At 39.8% G+C, this 13263-nt stretch overlaps 1 protein-coding gene across 1 annotated transcript in view; it reads right to left on the bottom strand.

Moving 5' to 3' along the window:
• The window catches only part of Cln7 (CLN7/MFS domain-containing 8), a 64977-nt gene that overhangs the window by 50732 nt on the left and 982 nt on the right, over nt 1-13263 (bottom strand). The window lies entirely within an intron of this gene.

Genomic DNA, 13263 nt, shown 5'->3' with positions numbered 1-13263 from the left:
ATTACATTGATTTTGTAACGTGTCATCGAGGTGAGTATTTACGTTTTAAATTAGAAATAAGAAACTAATTTATATTGCAAACTTAAGATATGTAGTATAATATAACGCAGTCAGCAGGATAAGTTAACACGGTTATCACTCGGAGCAATTCTATAAACAAGTCGGTTATCTACAATAATTGTTAGAACAGTTCACACCTGTTATTTGATTCTAATGAGATACATTTCAAATCGAGTTGTTAACTGTGTTAATCAACGACATTTGACAACTCGCAGTTAGCGCGGTCATGGGCGGCTGTGTTAAAAATAATTACAAGATAAAAATAACTTTTTATATACAACGTTTATAAATTTTCTGTTGAATCATATAAACTTGACTTGACTAGCTTAAACGATCAAAATAATTTGTACTTAGAAATAATACTGAAATGTCATTTTGACATGTCATATTGATTTCCATAGTAACGCACATATATATTAATAATTTTGTTGCTAGCTAGCTAGCTAGCAACCAATAATGGTGTCGAAATAACTTTTCATACAAATTCATTAATTCATCAATCAAAGAATCGGAAAAATTCCTAAACCAAACTATAATAGATAATATATTGTTGTTTTAATTTAATAAAACGCATTTTTTTTGTAGTACCTACTTGTTCCACTTTTAATCAATAAATTAGGACCGGTTTCGTCCGCCTCAGAGGGACATTTTCAACGGACGAAACCGGTAGTAATTTATTGAGTAAAAGTGAAAAAAGTACTACAAAAAAATGCGTTTTATTAAATTAAAACAACAATACAATGCAGTTCCACCATGAATTGACAGTTAACAAAATAAAAGAAATTATAATAGATATACCGTAACATAAAATATTATTCTATCTATAGAATATTCAAAATTATGTATGATTTAGTGGCATAACTTTATACCTATATTCAGTGACGTCCCTAGACAAAATGCCGCCTCTAGGCAGTACCAAAATGCCGCCCCATTTTTTTATACAGTATTTTTTATCATCCTTTCATAACACCAATATCGAAGAATTACCAACAAATCGCTAATTCGACAAAATAATTACAGTCCTGTTAAACCTTTTAATGTTAATTAATACATTTTGTGTCCAACCAGTGAGCTGATTTTTTAATGGAAAGATATTTTTGTAATTAAGTTTACGTACTTAGCTATTATCTATATAGGTATACCAAATATTTCTCCTGGATTTGCCGCCCTTCGAGTCACTGCCGCGCCCAAGCGACGCTCAATCTGCCTACCCCCACGGGACGTCACTGCCTATATTTTATAGATAGACGAGTATTTTTTGACTGTTATCTATTATGGATTGGTTTTCGCAGGGTTTAATAATTGAATTTTAAAAACTGACAAACGACATCGGTAAATTGTAGTCTTAGTTCAATTAAAACAAATACGTATGACTGACAAAGTTTAGTGTGCACTATTCATGGCAGATCTGAATAGCCTACCTTCGCCACTGATACGGACATTTGTAATACGTTGGTTTGGTATACGCATTACAAAATATTTATAGGTATTGTGCACATAGCATACCAGACAGTCTGTAAACTTTGACCTGCAGATCAATAATATGGGTTTCTCACTTCCAAAGTTGGAAGACTTCTTCATACCAAGTAAGAAAACTACCCGCGAATTACTAAAATTAGTAAAAACCTTAGTGAAAAGCATTTCCAATAGCTACTTAAAACTTTCCAATATCTCATTTGTTCATTTGTAAATAGCAGTGGCGAAGGGTGACTTTTTGAAAGAGGTGGGCTATGGAGATCGGAGAAAAGAGTACACTTTTTAGGTATAGGTACTTACGGCAAATAAGAAGATAATACGTTATTACTTCTGATGAATAGTTACACACTAGTTCGATGAAATTTCAATAGCTCATCGACAGCATAAAATTGAGCGATGATTTCGAATTATTTATTTTTAATTAGTTTTTTTTTTTTTTTTTGACCATGTCCGATCCTGATAGGATCATATGGGCCTCCACGGAGTGGAGGTTTGTATTGACAAACTTTGTTCTTTACGAGAAATGGATGTCAGCCACTTGCTCAACCTATTAGGTCCATACCCTGACACACACAAATTGAAAAAACAATATGTGTACTTGCCAGACCCAGGATTCGAACCTGGGACCCACGGCTTTATAGTCCAACGCTTATGCCGCGTTCTTCTAAACCTCTCGCTCTAATGTTTTAGAATATAGTCATATTTCAGTACATAAATTTACATTTGTACATTTGAATGGTCAAAGACATAGCTTATAATCAGTATCTTTAGAATTATCTTCAAATGTGTAAATCTTGCCCATTTTTTGAATAGTAAAATGCCTAATTCTTGTCAAATTTGGGATCACAAAGATTATAAAATATATTTTTTTATCGTAAATATGTCACTATATAATGTCAACATTAATTTTACTAATGGTTTTGTAAATGCGTTTAAAAATTAATAATTCTAAAAAATATTAACACCACTGCACATGTGTGTACCGAAATATGATTAAAAACATTAGAGCGACAGGTTTAAAAGAATACTATTTTATGTAATAAAAATACTTTATGCAGTCATCAAATGTTTAAAATAAATATATAGGATAATTAGGCTTCAAAATTATATCAATAGATTATTATATAAGTAGACAACGTTTAAGGAATGCCCAGGGTTACCCTCTGAAATTACCATAAAAGCTCCATTTTGACCTACGCGGCGCACGTCCCACCTTAAATGACAAAAACTTGTATGTACACTAATGTCTCCCAGATTTTGAATCTATTTAATTGTCCGCATTATCTTCTTCATCGGATTTTTGAAACAAGTTAAGTTGAGATAAGTGCTTTACCAGAAAAAAAATATACCGTGTCAGAAAACATTCGTGTCGCTTTAGAAAGCATTGGAAGTCACAAACAGGTTCAACAATGAGATATATACAATTAATCTACTGAGTATTAGAGCATTTCAGGAAGCCAACTCCCAAACAGCGGTGGTTTTGGGTACGTGGATGTCTGATGCGCTGACAAGTATGGAGGCCCCCGTTTGATATTTTAAAACTAAGATGTCGGTACTTTCTAACGAAGCGACCCCATCGTCCGCTTCATGGAAAACCGCCATTGCTTCAAGTTGTAATAATCGTACTCGTTCCTTCGTTTGCCGCTATTTATATATAGGCGCCCCTGAGCAACGAATGACCTACCTACTTATATAGCGGATTACTATAATCTTGCCGCATCCCTGGCTCCGTTGGGTATAATAAATGACCCGAGGTGCCAGTGTTGAAGTGAGATTGAAGACATCCATCATGTTGTTTGGCAATGTCTTCTGTATGATACCCAGAGACAGCGGCTTCTTAAGGATCTAAGTATTCTAAGTAAACAAAAGTACCAAATTGCCACTGGATCTTGCGATATTTTTGGCTCGGCCGAATATCAAGGCGTTCCAGTATGTCCAAGTGTTTCTGAGGGAGTGTGACCTTCAAGTGTAAATTGTATTTTCTTTTTTGTAAATTTAAATTGTAATACTACATGATTAATTATAATAATAATATTGTAATAACAATGTATTTAATTATGTAAACGTAAAGCTAAATAAGACTCAGATGAGACTTCGTAGATTAAGGCTATACCTCAGTTGAGGCATGGTCTATAAAGATCGTGGCTAGGCGATACGCGGATTGCGGGTCGCGGGTGCAAATAACGCATGCCGAACGAAATATAATTTATCATATAAATCCAACATGCGTCCATTTAATGTTCTGTTCATTGTTCTATTAGTAATGTGCCTGAAACTTTGGGAGTGCACATCACCGGGGTACGCAAGATCCGGGGAGGCGGGATCATCGTGCATCCCAAAAGTGACGAAGAGGCTAAGCGGCTCATGGTTGCTCCTGGGCTGACTGAGGCCGGCTTAAAGGCCCAAGTCGCGGGGAGAAAGCTTCCCCGCGTCATAATTTTTAATGTACCCATTGAGACGACAGAAGAGCAGCTCAAGGAGGCAATCATAAACAATACCCAGGAGGCGTCTGGCCTTGCATCTGAGGGTTACGCTGGAACCAAACTGAGCCACAAGGCGGGACCGAAGACCGAACGTTGTCATATGATAATGTCGATCCCGGGAAAGGTTCGAGAGGCGCTGCTTAATGATGGCAGACTTTTCATGGGGTGGAATTCGTTCCCTGTGCGTGACTTTTGCGGAGTTGTCAAGTGTGCAAAGTGCCACTTATACGGACACATGGCGAAGGGTTGCAACGCTAAGGTTACAACGTGCGGCCACTGCACTAGAGAAGGGCATGACAGAGCAGACTGCCCCACCGCTGACGAACCGGGCAAGTGCCCTGCGTGCACGCGCTACAAGAAGCCGAACGGCCACTTGGCCACCGATCCCGACTGTCCCGCGCGCCTACACGCTATTGAGGAGGAAAGAAGCCGCACTGATTACTGTCCGTAATGTTCTCCTTCGCTCAGATCAACGTGGGCAGAGGTCGAGCCACATCTGCCGAGCTGCTTGAGGTTGCTCGGAATCAGAATACGGACATAATTATGATACAAGAGCCATACGCCTTTGGTCCCAATCGGGGCCTAAGCGGTGGCCGTATCATACAAGCTACCCCGAAATCTCTAGCTTGCATATTTGTAATTGACACCGCACTGACTGTGTTGCATCTCTCGCATCTATCCAATGAGCTCTTCGCGGTGGCGGAGATTGCTAATAACAGGGGGCTCTCAATTGTAGTTATATCTGCGTATTTTCAGTACAGTTCTTCTACCCTGTATTGCACAAAACAACTGGAGAAAATCTTATATGCTTGCAGAGGCAAGCAGATAATTGTTGGGGCGGACGTTAACGTCCAGTCCTTGCTCTGGGCCCCCTCTGGGCCCAGACGTAACAAGGACAAACCTGAGCCACTCGAGGAGCTCTTGGCCGCCTTTGATTTGACGGTGCTAAATGACCCTAACGGGCCGGCCACTTTCTCCACCAGAAATGGTGAGTCACATATTGATGTCACTCTGACATCCAGTGGCGTTGCCAGACGCGCCGTGGACTGGCAGGTCCACACGGACGCGGTGGCTAGCGATCACCGTCTGATCACATTTTTGTTCAGAGTTGCGAGAGATGCTGCCCCATTGAGCCAAACCGAGAGCGTACTATTTCCCAGGCGCTTTCGGACGAGCGGTGTCAATTGGGATGCTTTTGACGTCAAAATTGGTGGACTGGCCTCTGCCATGGCTGACGATCTCCACCAAAGAGCCAATGACTTGACTGCGTTCATTACTCAAACTGCGGAGTCCACGCTGGGTAGAACCTCTCTGAGGCCACCTAACCTTGCGCCATGGTGGATACCAAAATTGACGTCTTTGAGAAGGACCATGAGACTTGCCCAAAGAAAATTGCAAAGAGCTAGAAGATCTCAGAACGACTTACCCAGAAATTACGAACCTACGGAGATTGCTTATAAATCCGCAAGGGCAAAATTCAAAAAAGAGTTAAATAAAGCCAAGAAAAAGCACTGGAGGGATTTTGTCTCTGAAATGGGGGGCTATGATCCGTGGGGACCGCCTTTCCGCGTGATAAAGCTGGGCTCAAGGCCTGGTAAAGTCATGGCGGCTATGCGGCGCCCCGATGGCACCTTTGCGATGGACAGCGCAGAGTCTGCGTCCATACTGCTGGAAGCTCTAATTCCACATGACATACCTACGGCACATGAAGATGACAGAACCTGTCAACTAAGACTATCTGCAATCTTGCCGTTGGAGACTCACCATTCTCCTGAGCTTACCCAGTCGGAGGTGGGATTAATTTTTGATGGCCCCAAGGCGGGCAAAGCCCCCGGACCTGATGGGATCAGCAATGTGATTGCCAGAAGGGCGTGGCTTCGAGCACCTCATGAGATAGTCGGGCTGTATGCTGACTGCATGAGCAGGGGCATCTTCCCGGACTGTTGGAAGAAGGGTCTCCTTAGGATTATACCTAAGATGAGCATACGACCACCGCATGACCCAAAAGCGTACCGTCCAATCACTCTTCTGCCAGTGCTGGGTAAGATATTGGAGCGGTTAATCAGCAGAAGACTGGAGGACCACCTTGAGAGAATCTACCCTATCTCGGAGAGGCAATTTGGCTTCAGACCCGGCAAGTCTACTGAGGACGCTATCAGATTTGCACAGAAATTTGTTGAGCACTCAGAAGGAGTCATTGTGGCAGGCTTCTTTCTATCTAAGCTTCGGCTCCGACAGATCCCGGGGGACCTCTTTGCCCTAGTGCAAAGCTATTTTAATAAAAGGGAAGTTATATACGACTCTAGCACTGAATTGATTTACAGGGAGACCACCATGGGGTGTCCGCAGGGTTCCGTGCTTGGCCCCTTGCTATGGAATATACTTTTTGACGATGTTTTGACGTTACCTCTGCCACCGGGCTGCGCGCTCGTCGCGTACGCTGATGACCTTCTTTTACTAGTTGACTCGTCGAGCCGTCCGACACTCGAGCGCGTAGCTAAGGACGCATTATCGAGAATCCTTAACTGGGGTAAGCTTAATAAGCTTGCATTTGCACCTGGCAAAATAAAAGCTATCCTCCTCAAGGGCAGCTCAAGGATAAACATAAATAAGCGATCACCCGCAGTGCGCTTCGGCGACTCTGCTATAAGGTTTTCTCGAGAGGTGACCTACTTGGGGGTCGTTCTGGACGAGAAGCAGACCTTTTTGAAGCATGCTAAAGTAGTTGTGGCTAAGGCCAACTCAGCCTATCAGAAGGTTGCTCGCCTGGCGGGCAACAATTGGGGCCTAAAGCCTCGGGCCCTGAGAATCGCCTACGAGGCTATATTCATGGGCATCGCTGACTATGCCTCCAGCGTGTGGCACACCAAAGCCTCGCTGACAATTGTGAAGAGGGCTCTGCTTAGCGGACAGAGGGCTGCTCTGATTGGCCTTACTAAAGCCTATAGGACCACATCTTCGGATGCCCTGGCGGTCCTTGCGGGGGTCTTTCCCCTCGACTTGCACGTTCAAATTAGAGGATCGATCACTCTCCTTATGAGAAGGATTAATACAACTCTCGCCGGTGTCCCTCTGACACCGCCATCGAGAGTGGAGGGCGTGAGCTACAGAAAGACTGTATCTGAGCTGGTCTACAAGACCGCATATGCGGCATGGCAGGCGAGATGGGTGGCCTCCTCTAAGGGCCGCCAGACTTTTCTATACTTTCCAGATGTCTCGGTGAGACACATGACGAGGAGACTGGTGCCGACCCACTGGACTAGTCAATTCATGACTGGCCATGGAAACTTTGCGGCCAAACTGCAGGGGTTTGGTTTGGCAGGACATGGGTCGGGTTGCTCATGTGAACACGACCAGCAGGACGCAGAGCACGTCCTGTGGGACTGTCCACTTATGGGCCCCGAACGAGCGGAGTTGTTTGCCCGGGTCCGACCCCATTCGGGCCCAATAGGACACGCGGACATGGTGGCAACCGAGGCCAATTTTGCGGCCTTTACTAAATTCGCCAGAGCGTACGGGGGGCAGGACACTCTCGACTCCCCTTGCGACTCTTCAAATTAAAGTCACTGATAGTTGCCATATAAATTAACATCATGCATTCGCACTTCGGTGCAAGGTTGCATCACCAGTCCCGTGCGGCTCTGCTCGGGACAAAATGAGGGCTTAAATTCTTTGATCTGGCACACGTAAGGGTTATGTTAGCCGGCCGCGTATGACGTGGCTGCATATACATAACGGGAGCGGAGGTGGGAATTTACACACCATGTTCTATTAGTAACAATAATAATATATTCATTGACATGTTTTCTTTTTCAAGTAAATGGGTAACGTTTTCAGTCATCTTTACACGATTTAAGAATTAATACCCCCGTCGCCATCACGAAACAAATTGACGTATTGATACCTCGACGTTCGCTCTCCGATTGCCAGTGAGCCAATTATTTGCCGTTTCACTGAAGTATCGTCTTAATAATAAAAAAAATTGACCGTATGGCGTGTATTAGCGCACTGAATTAAGATTGTCATTTAAGTATGATTGGGTACATATTAAATTTGTCGAAAAATATCAGTCAAAGTTTCTCGCGGCGCACAGTTTGAATACAATTGCCGATTGCGGTATGTCATGTAAAGCAAATGAATACCTCGGACATACTTAATCATTGAGATGCAGTTTTATTTTTAGATAGCGCATGACCGTTAGATGAACTTAACCGTCAAATTACAGATTGCATGTCCCCACAACGTGTTATTAAGAAAGCGTTTCCAGCAGAGAGTTTCCATCCATTCATTTACCTTACTACGACAGATTATATTTTTAGTTCAGTTGACTGACCGCTAGTCGAGATATTATTATTATTATGGTGATGCCGCAATCTCTATACTCCCGAAGAATGTCCACACCAGGGCTCGCAATCCGGCGATCCCGAATCCCGGGATTCGGCTTAATTTACCGGTCTCTAAGTCTAAGGGTTAGATTTCCACAATAAGTAGAATAAAGAATCAGATTGGACTTATTATTATTATTATTGGATTGGTTTAAAGTCTCATTTTTTAAATATACCTATACTTATGTAAGACCAGGTCTTTAAGATTTTTTGAGTTAATCACCACACCTTATAAATACTAGCACGCAGTAGCGAAGGATGGAGGTAGGCTGTTAAGGTCCGCCATAAATAGTGCACATTAAACTTTGTTAGTCATACGTATTTGTTTTTTTAACTAAGCTACGAGTACAATAATTTACAGATGGTATTGGATAGTTTTTAAAAATTAACACATTGACTGCTAACTAGATAATTACTTTTTAACTACCACATTTAAATGGCATGCTAATTATATCGAATGGCCACCTTAATCGTTACGCGATGGGCGCGTCTTTAGCGTCCAATGTATTAAATCTTGCCTAAACCAAACCATAATAGTTTTTGTATATTTTGGGCGATACGACAAAATTGTGCACACCTTTTCATTCATACTTATTTGTTTTCATTGGATTAAAAATACATATTACACATATTGTTGGTTCTTTTTTAAATTTATTGAACCCTGCCTAAACCAAAGTATAATAGGTAAAAAATATTATTCTATCTATAAAATATCCAAAGTTATGTATGAATTAGTTGCATAATTTTAGATATTTTATTGATAGACGAGTATTTTTTGACCATTATCTATTATGGCTTGGTTTTCTCAGGGTTTAATTGAATTTTAAAAACTAACGTACACTGTGTAGTCTTATTTCAATAAAAACAAATACGTATGACTAACAAAGTTTAATGTGCACTATTTATGGCTGATCTTAACAGCCTACCTCCACCCTTCGCCACTGCAGCAGGGATGGCAAATAGGATTTGATCGGCGTGCCAAAATAAGCCTTTTTTTTAATTCGTGGCGCGTGCCATTCCTTTTTAGGTGTACACATGATATAATCTAAATCATATTTATTGAATACAAAAAAAAAACAATTAGGTAGGTACATTGGTAACTTTATTGTTTATTGAATATATAAAAAGAATAATACACAATAATGAAAGAAAATAAGGAAATATAAAGACATTTAATAACACACAAATTTTTATTTGAGGTTTTTTGTTTCATGTTATTTGCGAGATTTTTTTATATCAAGCTAATAAATATGTCATTGATCTGCTGAATCTTCCTTTGTCAACCTATTTCTAGTCTTTGAATGTAGGTAGCTACATGATTCAATATAGAAGAAATACTTTCACATGAGTACGTGGGAAAAAATGATCAACAACAAGATTGCTAGTTTTTAAAGTATCAGGCATGCTTTTTAATGTTTTTAATATTATGTTTATCAATTCAGCATTAAGATTCATCAATTTGAGAAAGCCGATGACATTCCAATTCTTTAATACATTGTCGTATGTTTACAAAATTTTCAGTCTAAATAGGATTGGATTGCAAATCAATAATTTCCATTACAAAATTTTCTAATTGCATCCAATCAAGAGGGTAAAAAGAGAAATTTTTCATATTGAATATGCTTGGATAATTGATTTTTATTAACTTTTCATTTTGTTTTTAATCCTGAAACCCTCGTGAAAACTGTTGTTTGATGTATGATTGATATATGATGATATTGATTGATGATGAGACGTTTTGCATATTAAAAAATAAAAGGAATTAATTTGTTTAAGTCGGAAACTTTAAGCGTGCTATGTATTTGACATCCCTGTAAGTACTAGGACAGTGGTTCTTAACCTGGGTTCGATCGAACCCCAGGGGTTCTGTGAGTCAGTCTCAGGGGTTCGGCGGAGGTCAAGACACACGCCCTTGCCACGCACTTAGACGAGCTTGCAAAGTCTCTCGACGGATACTTCCCTACAAGAGAGTCATATCCAGCATGGGTGAGACAGCCATTCACGTTTAGTGTTGAGACAACAGAATATGTCAATGATGAATACCTCGATGCAATCATTGAAATTCAGCAGAGCCAGGTTCAACAGCAACTCTTCAGAACAACAACGCTCTCAACGTTTTGGTGTCAACAAATGGGAACGTACCCTGTTATTGCTAAGAAAGCTCTGGAGATTTTCATACCGTTTGTTACAACATATCTTGCGAGCAATCCTTTTCGAGGATGCTGGGCATAAAAACGAAGAAAAGGAACAGACTTTGTTGCGAAAATGACACGAGAGTGGCACTTGCCAAGGTGAAGCCGCGCATTTCTGAACTGGTCTCTGAAAGGCAACAGCAGAAGTCACACTGATTTGCAGTAAATATTCATTATTATGTTTTTGTTTTTGTGTGAAAATCATGTTTTAATGATTTTGTTCTTTGAACACAGTGATGTTGATACGCGGTTCATTTTGTGCACCAGTAAAATATATACTTACCTATGTTTTGAATTTGAAAAAAATCATATTTTATTTTACCAATCAAGAAGGGTTCGGTGAATGCACATATGAAACTGGTGGGGATCAGTACCTCCAACAAGGTTAAGAACCACTGTACTAGGAAATATGTGCAAAATATAGATTGAAATCTATAAGATTTTATTTTTTACCCAAAACAAATAATATTTATTACTTAATGATAATATGGTGTTTACCACGGAGAGCTCCATTGTAATAGTTTGGAAACAAATAACTAAAACTTACAATCAATTCGACGTGGCAATGATAGATGATGTCGAAATACAAACGAACGTAGATATCTACTAATTCTTATGAGGGTGTCATATCATTTGTTTTCTTTCACGACCCGATCGATCAATTCGTTTTCTATCCGATTTATTTTTCAAATTTAGAACATGCGTTTACGAGAATATTTTCTCTCTACCCTCTTTAATACGTATTCTTCATGTCTCGCTCTCTGCTACACATGTACATAGGTTACAGATGGGCAGACAAATAAATCAAAACAGATATTGGTAGGATATGGGATAGGATACAGACACTCTTGCTAGTATTGACGTGTGTGTCCCTGATAACTACCGTAGAAATCGGGAGCATCAGCTGTTTGTTCTCCGATGGTGCAGAACTACCCTGCCATTGGTAACGCCAATTGGGAGAGCAATAACTCTGTTCAACCAAAATATCACTTCGGATATTGACATATTCCACCTGCGTGAGGATAAGTATAGGTGGGCATTCTTAAACTATGGCCTACTTAGCTCATTCCGTATACTTCCTTGTATCTAACTTATATTTTTTTGTATTTACACTTTTCTACAGTTTAACATCTTCTATTTCTAAATGTCAAGTCTTGCCCGTCTTAAATTAATACTTTGTAATGTTCACTATATTATGTAAAAAAAAATGAAAATTTGAATATATACGTATTGTAATATATTATATTAAATATAAGAAGAAATGCTGACGTTCATAAGATCGTGGCAATTTTACTCAATTTTGACTTTACCAAAATATCGTTATTATGTAACTGAAAACTTGTTACGGAAATCATTTTTGTTTCATCAAATTCCGGATGAAAAAAATATCTGGTAATCCCATAATTTCAATGCGTCATATTGAAAATTCTATTCATGTTTGCAATAATCCCCTGTCTACACCACAAATCACAATAAATAGGAACAAACTTTAGTGTCGATAACGTTTTGGGGACACCACGAGACCATTGCTAAGATAACAGCAGTCTGACTCAAAACACGAACCGGCCACATGGCTACACAACAGTGTTGCCATATTTTTCTATGCTGATTATAGTACAAAGGCGTAAAAATTATAGTATTTCTGATAAATATATAGTACAGGAACATTTTTCGTCTTGAATCCTTTTAAATTATAGTATTTTGGTATATTTGGCGTAAAATTATAGTATTTTTCATTTTTCGCGAAATCAAAATTATAGTATTGTACTATAATTATAGTACGGTTGGCATCACTGCTACACAATAATAATATGGAAGCATGCGTGAGTGAATTAATAAGTCTTAGATTAATCCATGGTAAATCTAATTAAAGTTTTAAAAAAAGTATTTACTGCCGTTTGATTGGGCTGTTGAAATGCAGAGTGTCTATCCTGTGCATGGCGGATTAGTGCCACAGAAACAGACCGGCCTGAGTAATTTCTAGCCAATTATTGTCCAACAGTAATTGTTATACCCTGACTTACGCGAACTCGGTTCTTTATCCGACCCTTCAGACCCAGTATCACCAGAAAGTCACATAGCATTAGTCAATTGCAAGCTTGACGGAAAGTCCCAGCTGAATTGATAAGGGCTTAAAAAAATTAGAAAGCATAATCCAACGAAGAACCGTGTCCAGAAACTTGCACGTATGCAGTTCGCCGTATCACACTTCACCGTGAAATGTTGTATCGGAAATATATGGCCGTAAATTAAAGACCATCCAACCTCTTTGGTTCGTATAGTACTGACATAAAATTCATGTCTAAATAAAACACGGTTCTTGTCGGTTTACACTTTAGATTTTCTTACTTTCAGATTGTCATCCCACGCACAGCTGACCCGCGGGGTAGGCAGATCATGCACCGTTTGTGGGCGGCACATTTTAAGGGGTGGCGAAAGAGTAGGTTTCACGGAAAGGATGTTTTATTTCGCCTGCTTCGCTGAGAAGGTACTATAGGCTGTAAACGCTAGTAGATAATAATGTGTGTAAAAGTTTAAAGATCATTAGTCATTGTTCGTTGAAGTCGGTAGATAGGAACTTTTTTATGAGCCTACAATAGAAACTCCTCGAAACTTCGTCTCAGCTTCACAAAAATATTATATTGGTAAATACGTATAGTTTACAAC

This window comes from Rhyacophila brunnea, unplaced genomic scaffold (assembly GCF_057557595.1).
Source record: "Rhyacophila brunnea isolate RB1 unplaced genomic scaffold, BYU_Rbru_1.0 scaffold_14, whole genome shotgun sequence".
Lineage (NCBI taxonomy): Eukaryota > Metazoa > Arthropoda > Insecta > Trichoptera > Rhyacophilidae > Rhyacophila > Rhyacophila brunnea.
This window is presented reverse-complemented; position numbering and strand designations above follow the sequence as displayed.